General features: G+C 39.9%; 1 protein-coding gene across 3 annotated transcripts in view; it reads left to right on the plus strand.

The window, feature by feature from the left end:
• The first annotated feature begins 11,520 nt into the window (after positions 1-11,520).
• gabra1 (gamma-aminobutyric acid type A receptor subunit alpha1) overlaps positions 11,521-13,387 on the plus strand; it is a 41,263-nt gene continuing 39,396 nt past the window's right edge. The window contains exon 1 of one of the 3 annotated variants that reach the window (XM_084729849.1): positions 11,521-11,677. The gene's annotated coding sequence lies outside the window, so the exon portion shown is untranslated. Of the gene's footprint in view, positions 11,744-11,892; positions 12,530-13,387 lie in introns of those variants that run through there. The other 2 variants (XM_084729847.1, XM_084729848.1) reach the window with 2 other exon arrangements.

Consider the following 13,387-nt stretch of genomic DNA (forward strand, 5'->3'; position numbering starts at 1 on the left):
GTATTGAAGTGACTGGGAAAACCCCCAAAATATTAAGACAGGTATGAATCTGCTGCACAAGTACAGTTTACTTAGAAGCTGGTCAAACAGGCACAACATGAAGGGATCCAACACGAGCAAGCAGCTCTCTGAGTACTTGAAATAAATGAAAAAAGAAAGTTGGTCCAGACAGCAAGCTGTGAAACTTTTGAATGTAGACAGGGAACCTTGTTTTTTCCTGAATAATAAACTGTACATTATTAAGAATTATAGTTTTAATTCTGTGTGAAAATGAATACCAAATACACAAAACTGAATAGTTTATATGAAATAATATAAACAGCAGTTTTGATTTCCAGTGTCATAACCTGTGATAGTACCTTCTACCTGGCGCTGATTATAGTATCACCTCAGGCTAGATTCCAACCAAGCCGAGCCGATAATAAACACTGAGGTGAAAACAACGCAGACAGCTGATTGATCAGAGAATTGTCACTTGCACGACACAGAGCAGTAGAGGTGTCTCATTCAGGATTATATGGGAGAGTTTGTCTCCTTCCTGTGACCAACATTTATCCCTTCAGTGTCCTCTTTGTGTTTATGTGTTCGTGTAGCGCTGAACATTATGTCATGGCAGTTTCACAGGGTGTCGCTATGACAATCGGCTAAGAATCCTGCCTACGTTGAGGGGGTACTATCTGCAGTAGTCTGACTCACTGTACTGTATGTACACTGTGGGTATAAAACTGCCACCGGCTTGTTTTCGAGTGGCGCTGTGACATCCGCCATCTGCTTTATCAAAGTTCTCAGGTAACCACAACAATCTCTGTGCAGCAACCTATGGCAAATTAGCCGTTACCTTTTCTTTTGACGTGAATTGGTCATTTTAATGCCAGAGCTCGTTGTGCCGTGACAAGTTCTGCCTGGACACTATTTTGCAGGGGCACTGCCGCTGCATCCTGGGATCAGCGCCACCCGAGATGATTGTGATTGGTTTAAATAAACACAAACAAGCCCGAGCAGTTCTTTTCCCTATAAACCAATTCTTTTGTGTGTCTGAGCAAACTACAAAGAGATGCACTCTTTGTAGTTTGTTGTTTTGTATCTGTTTGCAGTCACTATGCTTTTCGTCTGCGTCTCCTTGTAGTTATTTTGCATCTCGCTTTGTGTCACATCTCATTGTGGTCATTTTGCATTCTTTTTTGTTGTTTTGCATCAGTTTGTGTTTTCTTTTTGTGTCTCTTTGTCGTTATCTTATGTGTCTGAAGATGTCTTTGAGGTTGTTTTACAGCTCTTTGTACTTGTTTTGCATCTCACTTTGCATCTCTTTTTCAGTCTCTTTGGGGAAATTTTGTGTCTCTTTGTTGTTGTTTTGTGTCTGTTTGTAGTCATTTTGCATCTCTTTGTAGGCCTTTGATTGACGTTCCAACAAGGAATGTAAACAGTTACATCATATAGAAGTTCAATCCAGGGGCCCAGGGGCCGATACCCAGTAGGCCTGTTCAGTAATCCATCCATAATATTAACAAGCCAACTGGCTCCTGGCCGCTCCTCTGGATCTAGCTGTATTTTTGTGTGCTGCACCAAATCACAGCTCAAGACAGCTGCCTTTTTAAATTTTTGACCATGTACACATACTGTAAATCCACTAGCGACTCATATATTCATGTTCACATTGGCATGGGAGCTAATTAAGTGAATACTTGCTTGGATTCTGGAGTTCCACTGAGATGATCTCTAACTGTACATATCGATGGCATCTTAGGACACTGGTAGAATTTACTAACCGTAAGCAAGAAACTACTAAATTATATAACACAAAGAGTCGGTGCAACGTTTAACCCTGTTAGAAAAGTACTGACAATGTCACGGTGAGAAACTGTCTCAAGACTTAAGTGTTTTTTTCTCCGTCTTTATTATTTCAACTTTATATTCTTCACCAGATTTGGAGTGTTAGGGTATACATAGTTCACAGATTCATTTGAAAAGGTGCGAGAATGTGAAAATATTGTGAAGTGAAAGCTTGCTGAGAAGACTTTACACACAGCATGCACAGTGTATATATGCACACACCCACGCAGTTCATGTACTGTATATTTAAGTATGACAAAGTAGCCTATTGGGGTTTTTTAGTGTACAAATAATCAATGATATATTCCACGTAGTTGTAGCACAAAGATTTAGCTGAGAGGCCTCTGATTCCTTCCTCTCATGTAAGCACGTATACAGTATGTATTTTTAAACACGGAGCTGAACTGTTACCTTCTTCATTCACGTCGTCTTTATAAATCATGGCAGTTCATTGGCAATCATGAATATTTGAGTGTGAACAGATCAAGTGGTTGCATAGTGTGTCGGCTGCAAAGATTTGCAGACTATTTCTAGCTTTAGCTTTGGATTTACCTCCTTATTTTGTACTGCATTGTGTTGTGCATGTGCATGTGTTTGTGTGTGCAAGTAGATGGATGTAGGCGTGTGTATGCTTTTAGCCAATTTACAAGCCTTTACCACAGTGTATATATGGATATAAATGGATATTTTTTGCACAACACTTATGCATACATATGTGTGTCTCTTAATGTGCATGCACACAGGATTTGCTTGTATGCGCGTTTGCTAACACAAACTGTATATTTGCTCAAGCATTTGTAATAGCAGTGTAGGTACTGCGAAGACCACATCTTGGTTTAATTTAATTACTTTTGTTTATCTTATGTTGTGTAATTAAGCTGTACAATATTCTCTGGTAAATTATTTATTTTAGTTAGGATATTATTTTGGACAGTTGCAATAAAAGGTTTATTTTTATTACTCCAATAATAATAACTATTATTGTTCATGTTTAATATTTAAGTAGTGTATTCATGCTCCCAATGTGAAGCTGAATGTTTGCAGTTATTTAAGATTCACCTGAGAGAAACTGGCCCAGTTATTTACCTCATCCCACAGTGAGTGAACACTTCCCATCAAGGTCCAGGGGTACACCTTTAACTGTGTACAGGTAAGAATAGTCATAACACACGTGTATATCTGTGTCACATATTTAAATATATGTAATTGACTTTGACACTGAAAATATTTTTATTTAAGTCTGTGTAAAGGAAATTTAGAGGTTATTATTATATAATTCTGTACATGTCAGAAAATAACTGAGAACTATGAAGTACTGAATTGAGGCAGCTAAAATGTTTCTGAATTCAAGAATTTTTGGGCAATCCCAAAAATCATGGCTCAATGACTCACTAGAGCCATACATCCCCTAACACTATAGAAACTAGAGTGCATTAGCATTTAGCATCATTAGCACAAGTGATGAGGGGACTGGTTCTTTTAGGTGACCTAGTTAATTTCGTACACCCTCCACAAGTGAACCAACTCAACCAACCAGGCAACCAAGTCTTTTACCAACTCGTTCAGTCAAACCAGTCAGTTACCCCTCAGTTCAGTTCCAACAGCCAGACATCGAGAAAGGAGTTGATTCTCTGATGGGTTACTGTCCTCTGGCTTTGACTTGGATTCTAGCTTTGGTGACTCAAACATGTACATCTATGCAAGTCCAAAAAAGCTGCTAGATGGAGCACTTGACACTTGAGACAGCACCAGTCAACATGTCCCCCAGTGGAAAGTGGAGTTTGAAACCCAATTTTATATATTTCACAATATTTGCAACTGAAATTTGTCAGGGTGGTTAATGACATGATAGCAATTTCTGTGGTGTGACAAACTCATAACTCATATTTAATAATGCTTTACAGAGACCTTATGTTAACTTATTTTTAAATTACAATGTTCAACATAAATGTTATTTGTGACGCAGTTAAAACAGATTTTTTGATAAAATGTGTCATTTTCAGAACTCAAAAGATTGCTTCTCAACTGCAGTGCACTACTGTAATGGCGAAACTAAAGTGAGATTTTATTCAAGGTTTTTAAAAGCAGCTACAATCTGTGATGCCCACGTTTAAATACAGGTGTGGAACCTACATAGACTCTATGATTGACATGTTTTTAGTACACAAGTAAACAGCACCTACATCCAAGTTATTTGTGCTCCAGTTTTCCAGTGCTGTTAAATGTTTGTTCACATCAGTAATGACTGGTTTCTCCAGACTGCTGGTAGGTTGCATGTATAATACGGCATGTGGGAAAAGATTGAGTGATTCATAAATGCTGTATGTTGGCAGAAGTAATAAAAAAAGAGTTCCTCGTTTTACTGAAATATGCTGAGGTGAACTTCTTGTTCTTTATTCCATTTTAGTTTTATAGTTTTAGTTAGTTTAGTGTCAATCTTTCCCCCCTTGACATAAATATCTGGCTTAAGTGTTTTTATTTTCTTCAAACAAAAAACATGATGGTCCACCTTTTAAACAAATCTTATTTTCAGACACAAATAATCAAATCACTGAGAAATGGTTACCATAGATGTTTTAAGATTATCCGTAGCAGTTTTACACATCTGTACCAATATATTGATGGTGGCACAATTAAATATTATCAAAATTTCAATATGGACAAGTAGGATGACAGGTGATGAAACAGCATCATGATGAAGTACTGCAGCGTTGCACAGATGCCCTGGTCAACAAATCTTTTTCTCCAGAAAACATCTGTATTTGGTACAAACCTCCCGAAATGTCACATCATTATGATTGTTTTCAGTGGAAATTCAAATTGTGATGCAAACATGATCATTCCCACTAATCAGGAATCATATCACAATCACAATGTCTGAAAAAAATAATCTCATACTCTCTGTTGCCATATTGTGCAGCCCTACGTATGTAGGCGTATGAGAAGGTATGGATGTCAGTATACCTGTGTACTGTGCACCTGTGAGTGTTTGTGTGCGTCACATGGGGACTTGGCCTGAAACAGTGAGTCAGAAGAGGTGCCAGCTTATGGCTGATTGCAGAGCTGCTCACAGAGGGGAAGCGCTCTTTTGTCTGCTACAACAGCCTGATTTATTCTTCAAGACGACTGATTGAGGCAAGTCACTCTTAATGCTGTGCAGAAAGGGAACTGCAGGGTACACAGTGGCTGCATGTCCACCAGTAAAACTGCTAGAAGGGCAAGTACCCTGCAATTTGACAGCACTGACGTCTGACGAGGCACTGTGGTACACTCTGATGTGAACCTTCCCTCATACTTGTTTGTTGGAGGTGCTCTACAGTAACGCTGATTTTGATTTACTGTGAGTGTTTCTCCTCTCCTTTTTACCACATGTGGAGAGCGCCGCGGCGAAAATATTTCCAGTGATTCATCCACACCTGTAGAAAGTCTCAATTAGCCTGCTCCATCCATATTGCATGGATAAGGGGGAGAGAAATGAAGTCAGGAGCTTGGCAGCAGGGAAATGAGACACTGAAAAGCAGTATACACTAAGCCCGGGTTCAAGAGCTGAAGCAGTAGCAGAATTTCAGCCCACTGGCACTGTGAAATGCACAAGCCCAAGGGGCAAAAAAAAGGCTAGCACAAATCAAGCTTTACTGCAGTAATTGAACTGAAGTACTGCACTCGGGTTTATCTCTCCCTCTCTCTTTCTTGCTACAGCCTCAGTTCGAGGCAGCCAGATGGGAGCCCCGGTTGCTGTTGCCTACTGGACAGAGAGTGGTCTTCAGCGACCTCTTCATCGAGGAGCAGCCCTGACCTACCCGGAGGAACAACATGCCGCAGGCCATGAGTTGAGAGACTCAGGAATCTCCAATTGAGTGACATCACATGCCAAATTAGGACATTCCTCCCCCGTGAAGAGTGCTCTGCTCCACTCCAAAGAACAAGTAAAAAAAAAAACGAAAAAGCCCTCTCCCACCTGTCCTGGTTTCATCCCTTTTTAAAATGCTCTTTACTGCCTACAAATAAGTTGAAACGGAGACTTCACCTGCTGTTGTCTGTGTGCTTGTTGAGCCAGGACCGAAAAAAGAATCTGGGGGTGTTGAGATTGTGTCGCAGTCATCAAAAGGCAGGTGTTGAAAACTAAAAAGAGGTCAACAAAACCTTTCAGGGTTACTTTTCCTTTCAGAGAAAACAATCCCGGTACATTCAGTGCAGGACAAAGGCTCCGTAGGACACCCAAAAGACCCACACACAGTGATACACAGTCATAAAATATAGTGTGAATGACTTAACTTTAAATGGTCACGTGTGCAAACATACCTACATGTCCAAAATTCATCTTGCAGCTGAGCAAAACATACACATTCAGGAACTCACACAGGCACACACACAATACAAAAACACAGTGACACTAGAGTTGTCACAATACCAGAATTTCAGGGTGTTTTCACATTAGGTACAATTGCTTCGTACTGTGCCCGAGTACAATTGTCCTTCCCCACCAGCCGGCTTTCACATTAGTATTGTTGTTCTGTACCCGAACATGCATGCATCATCATCTACACATTTTTTTATGTTGCTGTTATGGTGTAGAAAAGCCTGACAAGATCCCAAAAGCAGTCCACCTCCTTGTTTATCTTTCACACTTCATGCACGCCGCACCTGAGACCACCTACTCAAGTAGACCTGGGAACCAGTGCAGTATGCAGTGTTCAAACTAATCAAACGAACTCAGATTCAGGCCCAGGTCCTGGATGTAAAAGGGACCTGGGAACTTGGATGAAATAAGAGTCACGGTGGGTTGCTGCCCACCATAAAGTCTGGCCGTGCTCGAGTTTGACTGTTAAAAGTAAGTGTTTCCTTGCCACTGTCAATTTAGTGCTTGCTCTTGGAGGGAACTATTGGGTCTCTGTAAATTATATTATCAAGAGTCTGGTCTACCCTGCTCGATATGAAAAGTGCTCTGCGGTAACCTCTGTTATCATTATGTCTTCTAGCACTATATAAATAAAATTGACTTGACCGTATAAAAAACGGTAAAAAAAAAAAAAAGACACAAACACAAAGAAAGGCACAAAGAAAATGAGGTCCTGGGTACACAAAATAGGATATACTTTTTTCTTTTTTAAATTAACTTGCAGAAAAAGTTAATGAAAACTGTCTGAGTTTGCTGTGCTGCAAGGCAAGTTTCAGGTAGAACAATATAGAACGAACTGAACTGAGGTCTTGAATGAGCACTTATGTCCTTTTTTTATTGGCTTTGGTACTTTTGTTACTATAATATTGTATTATTTTATACATGCAGTGTTGGAAAAAGTATTTTACGTATTGATTCTTTCGAAAACCTCACTATAAAAATAAATGTTTTAACTTAAAAAAGTAAAAGTACAAGCTTAGGTAATAAATAAACTTTCCTAGTCAAATAAACTTGACATAAATTCAGATGTACTTGAGAAAACATGTTGAATAAGCTTAAGATATTAAGTTGAACCAACAACTCTTCAGTCACACTCCCATAATAAACATATTTGATTTCCTTTTACATTTTCCACATTTAAAAAGTCAGTTTTTCATTTCACAAACAGAACTTACAGCTGCAGCTGCTCCTATTGGAGCTACATTGTTCCAGCATCAGCACAAAGACAATATGTGAAACTGCTCCAGGTGAATTTATTAAATTTTAAGTGTGAGGCAGGGACTGCGTTCAGTACCAACTTTCATCATGGTTTGCAGTGTTTTTATTATTGTGAAAACAAACAACCATGACTTATCTTTAGGCCTACTGGAGACACAGCAAGTTTTCATCATGTCTGTTTTCTTCAGTTTATTAAAATATATATTAAAATATGAAGAAAAAAAAGGTTCAGGAGAGTTTGAAACTTTTAGACAGTGTATGCTGGGAAGTCTGCTAATGTGTTGATCATGTTTTTTTTTTTTTTTTAGAAATTTAATTTAATGAGTTGTTTGAACACTTTACAGGTCATTCATTCAACTCCTTTTAAGTCAAAAGAATCAAGTTAGAAGTTTATACCTTCTGAAGTGTTGTATAAATACATAGAAATTTAAAGTTTAATGGATTTTAATAAATCAAACTTGTATATGTATGATAAGTTACAGTAAATGCACATTAAATGTATTATGACGGTTGCTGTCTTCACTTTTTAACAGCTGACATAGCTGATGAAAATCATGACTCGGGCATAAATTGTGTTCATGGACGAGGTCATATATTACAGTTTTAGTGATGTTAGGTCTAGTCACATCCACCTCACTCTCTGATGTATTTGATGTATCCCCCGTTTTCCTAGAAGTTACGGAAACTAGCAACTAGCTAGCAACAGCTAGCAGGAAATGCACAGTTCGGAAAATCTGGAATAATCTAAGGACACAATTTAACAATACATACTGGCCAACCCTCCCAATTTTCCTGAAGAAAAAAGTCAGAAATCTGGGAAGAATGTGTATTTCTTACAGAATGTTTTAGAGAAATAGGACATTCATTTTGGAACATGGAGGGCAAATTATTAAGTGAATTGTGTTGCTGTGTAATTATGCTGTTATTTTCAACCTTAAAAAGTCACCAGAATCAAGGCAACAAATTTTCTGAAATTCATTTTTTTTTTCTGGTGAAGGACCTAGACCCCCTGCAAAACAATCCCTATGTTTAATATTTCAGAGTTGCCAAGTACACAAGAAATAAAAATAATAATAATAAAGATTTTAATACAGAAATGTTACATATTACACCCTGAAGCAGATGAGAAAACATTAGTTGATTCCACTAAATTCCTGCATGATTTTTACAGTACTAAAGTGACGCAAATGTTAGGAGGCAACAAATGTGACTGCAAGTTACTTTTGGTGTCTGACTATCAATTCGCCACAGGTACTTTAAGTTTGTGTGAAACTAAAAAATTATCCTCACATACAGCCTCATGATGGATGCACAAACAGAGAAGGGAGGGGGGCGTAGTTCGTCAATATCCCTTCTTTTAAAATGCAAAAGCACTGTTCACAGCGAGTGATTATTTCCCCATAACCTGCACATCTCTCACCTAAATTACCGTCATCCATCTCTCTCCGTTTAGCCCTGCACACATGCACACACACGCACGCACGCACACACGCGCGCGCACACACACACACCTCCCTTCACTATCCGTTCCCATCACCTGCCCAGAGATGGAGCTGTAAGTAGGCAAGTCGCCTTCGATTGTCGTTATTTGCTTGAGCGGCGTCACTGGGAATTCGTCTTAATTGGTCACTTGCGGTGTTTTTGGAGAAGCTGTCTGTTGTTGACCGCGAAGAAGAAAATTCTCCTCTTCTTCGGCAGAACGGAAGGTTATTCAAACGTGAGGAAGAAGAGGAGGAGGAGGAGGGGGACGAGAGTCGTACTTTTCCCCCGTCTATATCACACACACACACACACACACACACACACACACTATCCGTCTCGGGCGTGCTCGCGCCAACACGCACGCTGGCACGTGTTGGTTATGCATGCTCGCACGTGCACGCGCGCGCAGAGGCAAATGGAGTCACATGCAGCGGTGGCGTCTGGCTCTGAGAGGAGAGAAGCAGCTTGAAATGATACTCCGCTTGCATTACAATGGCATTAATTCTACGGAAGCAGCTCGGTGGGGCTGTGGAGTTTTTTTTTCTTCTTCTTTTTTATTATTATTAAAATATGCGCGTACACCTGCTGCAGCAGGTTATGAGGACGAAATATGAGCAGAGCGCAAGGAGAGGGAGAAAAGAGAGGAAAGAAGTCCATTTATCTAAACATTTGGATCATTTTAATGCAATTTGTGTCGTGATTTAAATAATAAAAAGGTCTGAAAATGATGTTCATGCACATTTATATCCCAAAACGCTGAAAAGTTTGACTTTAAATACATAAATATATAGATGGATGCATCTCTCAGGGATGTTTCTAGAGGGGGTCCTGGAGGGGCACTGGGCCCCATGAAGTCTGACTGCCCACCCCATTATCCTCATATTTTATTGGCTATCTGTCCATTATTACATGGCTTTGTTAATTACTCACTGATGATTGGTTAATGACAGCATTCTAAGGTCTGTTATTTCTGTATAGCAGAATCATGCTAAGTATAACAGACCATCACTATTAAGAACAGACTGTTGCTATGGATGCCATTCTGATCATTGACTGGAGCAATAATAATGAAAAAACCATAAAATCATCTTAAAATGGGTAGTTTATGTCAAATTATAGATTTTTTTGGTAAGTAACCATATAATAAGTGTGAAAATGTACAGTGAACAGGTCATTATTGTAAGATAAAGTCCTTCAGGATGATTCAAGACCTCTCCACTTCATATCAGAGTCCAGCAATAATTGCAATAATGACCTGCTCACTGTTCATTATTCTTTAGGTAAGAGGCAGGACCTTAGTTTGAAACCAATGAGTATATTTGAACGAGCATCATTTTCTTTCATACGCAATGCCTTCTTTTATGTTATTTTCAAAGATATAACAAACTTCTCTGATCTGTTGATTGTTTTTGACAAAAGTGGTAGTGTTGCCAATGCCATAACCACAAAATATAATGTCAAAATGAAATTTATTGAAATAAAAACCTTCTCCTGCCACTTTTGATCTGACTAAGCTGATTTTTACTGCAACTTTGCCTGGAAAAATGTAAACACAGTTATTTAATCTGATTTAAGGAGAATGTGAACCGATAGCAGGCATTACAACCAAATACAAACAGTCAGTCTTCTCGCAGATGGTCTCATTTGCTTATGCAAGTCATATAAAAAAAACAGACTTTTATAATAAGTTAAAATCTCCTTGTAGTAGCTTTAATTTACTATATGGTTCATTTCACAACTCAGGGTTGCATACTGACATTTTAGTTGCAGTTCCATTTATGCTACTTCCAAAAACAAAAAACACAAAGCATATAAACAGCAAATGGGTGAGTAAATAATAAATCACAAAAATAATATTAATTTTCATGGTAGAGTCTTGCAGCCTGAGGAAAGAGGTTTCTGTTGGACTTAAAGAATCAAGTATAGGAGCTTTCTATTATATTTGTATGTTGCCACTTAGGACTATTTATCTTTCAACAGAAATGTAAGAAACTGTCAGATAATGTGACGTCAATAATTAGTGTAAATATTATACTAGTAAATAAATGCTATTATTAAAATATAAGTACTACCAAATGCCACCCCAGTCAAAAAAAAAGTCTGGACACGCCCCTGCACATAAGTCCATGACGTCCCTCATAACTAATCACGCACATGCACTACTTTAACCACGCGTGAGGAGGCAACGCACACACTCACACACACACATTCACTCACACGCGCTCATAGAGGAAACGTTGCACTGCAGACCAGACTGACGTGACTCCACTGCCAGCTCACTCTGCCTGCCCTGATGAAAATAAACCCCCAGTCAAGACTGAAGGCGAAAATGAGTCTGTCAAAAGCATTCCAAAATCAACAGCTGGGGGGTTCATACGAGGCTTATGCAACCGTGAATTTACACTGATATGATCATAAAACTGCCCCATAAGAATGCCCTTGTTTCCCTCTCATATATGCACATATATATACATGCCTCCCGCTGTAGTCCCCTGGTGATGAAAATGTCCTCTGATTTGTAGTTTAACTTGAAATACGCAGATGACTACAAAAATATACGCTGGGTATCATCAGCAGCCCGATTTTTTTTTTCTCTCCCTTGCAGATGCACGCAGCTCAGCGCTCCTCGCCGCGCCGTGCAGAGCTCACCACAGTCTTGAGTGGCGCGGCTGTAGCAGCAGAATATTTGGCTGTAAACAGAGACACAGTGCTGTTGTCTCGATGCGAAACGCAGGCTTTTAGGAGACGGTGAGTGATTCGAGGAGGATTTTATTGCAGAGACTGAGAGAGGCTCGTCTCATCAGTGCGAAGCTGGTGAGGCAACACGATTTTCTTACAAATTTTGGAGATGTCTTTTCCCCTTGCTTGTGTGCGCGCATCCGAGCTGTGTTATCCATTAGCGTTTCATTCTTTTTCTTTCTTTCTTTCTTTCTTTTTTTTTTACTCTCGCTTTTGTGACCATGAGATGCCATCCTAGCTGTCTTGGTTGCGAGACGGTCTTTTTGATAAATGTCAATTTTTATCCCGGTGGAAATCATCACGTAGGAGTCGCGACAGAGAAAGCGCGATGATGGGGGAAAAAACAAGGGATCCCAGTTGAAAATGTAAGAGGATTTTTATTTAGCAGCCACTGAAAAGAGATTAGGGCGACAGCAGCAGTGGAAGTTAAATTGTGCTGCATATAAAATGGGCGGGCTAGTCTTTATATTAGGTTGGTACAGCCTATTCTAAAATTAAATGCTCTGCGCTTGGACACAGTCTGTTTGCCATGCACTTTATTTACAGTCACTGATTGATGATGAGCTAAAACGTTTATTTTTGGGATAGAAACCACGCTACACAGAGCAGATTTGTTAGTTTAGTAGAACATTTTTGTTGCTGCTGACAGACTGAGAGAGTTCAACTCACTACAGCACCACCAATGAACAGTGAGAGAGACCTGCGCATATCGTCAGCAGCCGCTTCTCCAGCCTCAAGCTAAAATTCGTCAGATCTGAGATCACAGAGGATTTTTCTCATTCAGTCCGGCTAGAAAAGATATTCTCAAAAGTTTGAGGATATCGCCAGCGGACACCGAATATACCCCCGGACGCATCTGCTGTAAGTGATTTTCTCCATTTTTCTCGCCTTTTGCCAGGCAGAAGAAGAAGAAGAAGAAGAAGAAGGGGGAGAGGGATGGTTTGTGTTGCTGGACGCCGCTAGAATCGAAGACGAGTTTTATTGGGGGGAGAAGGGGGGAGTCTGCCGTCGAAATTGGGACCGTTTACGGGGTATTTTATGGCGAACGGGAGCCGTTTGATGCCTTTTAACGGGGAGGCAGCCCTGGCTTCAGCACCGCGGACAGCGCTCCGAATAAAACAGCATCAGCGCACATTTGCTTAATTACTCCGCCACGCACGAATTGGATCGCCATGCATGTATTTAGAGCAGCCTCGCAGGGATGCCAGTTGCATGCTAAAATTTCTCCTCAGCTCAAATCTGTCCGTGTATCGCAGCTGAGAGGGTGACATTTCCTCTGAATAACTTAGAAAGTGTGCTTGTGCGGGATTTTCTCCTCCATTCGCTAATCTGCATCATCCCCGCTTGGTCAAATCCTTGTCAACCGACGGATTTATTTTATTTTTTATTTCATTTTAAGAGAGCATTGTGTGTGTGTGTGTGTGTGTCTCCCCCCCCCCACCCCCCGACTCCCATCCGCTCACAGTGCACCTTGGAACATCACAAGCAAGTACAGCAGGGGTATTGTCTCCTATGAGGGCTGTGTTTCACTGACAGGATTTTGTATTCGTTTGTGAAATACTGTTTTTTTGCGCTTTCTTGTAAGTAAGTAACTGATCGATAATTCCTTCAGAAAATGCACCGTGAATCTGTGCATTGTGTTTTGCATGCGCAATAGCGCAGGCTAATTGCTTACATACTTTATGACCCAGCTGACATCATAGCTTAATGATTGAGTAG

Source organism: Lutjanus erythropterus, chromosome 11 (assembly GCF_056507025.1).
Source record: "Lutjanus erythropterus isolate fLutEry1 chromosome 11, fLutEry1.hap2, whole genome shotgun sequence".
In the NCBI taxonomy this organism is placed as follows: Eukaryota; Metazoa; Chordata; class Actinopteri; order Lutjaniformes; family Lutjanidae; genus Lutjanus; species Lutjanus erythropterus.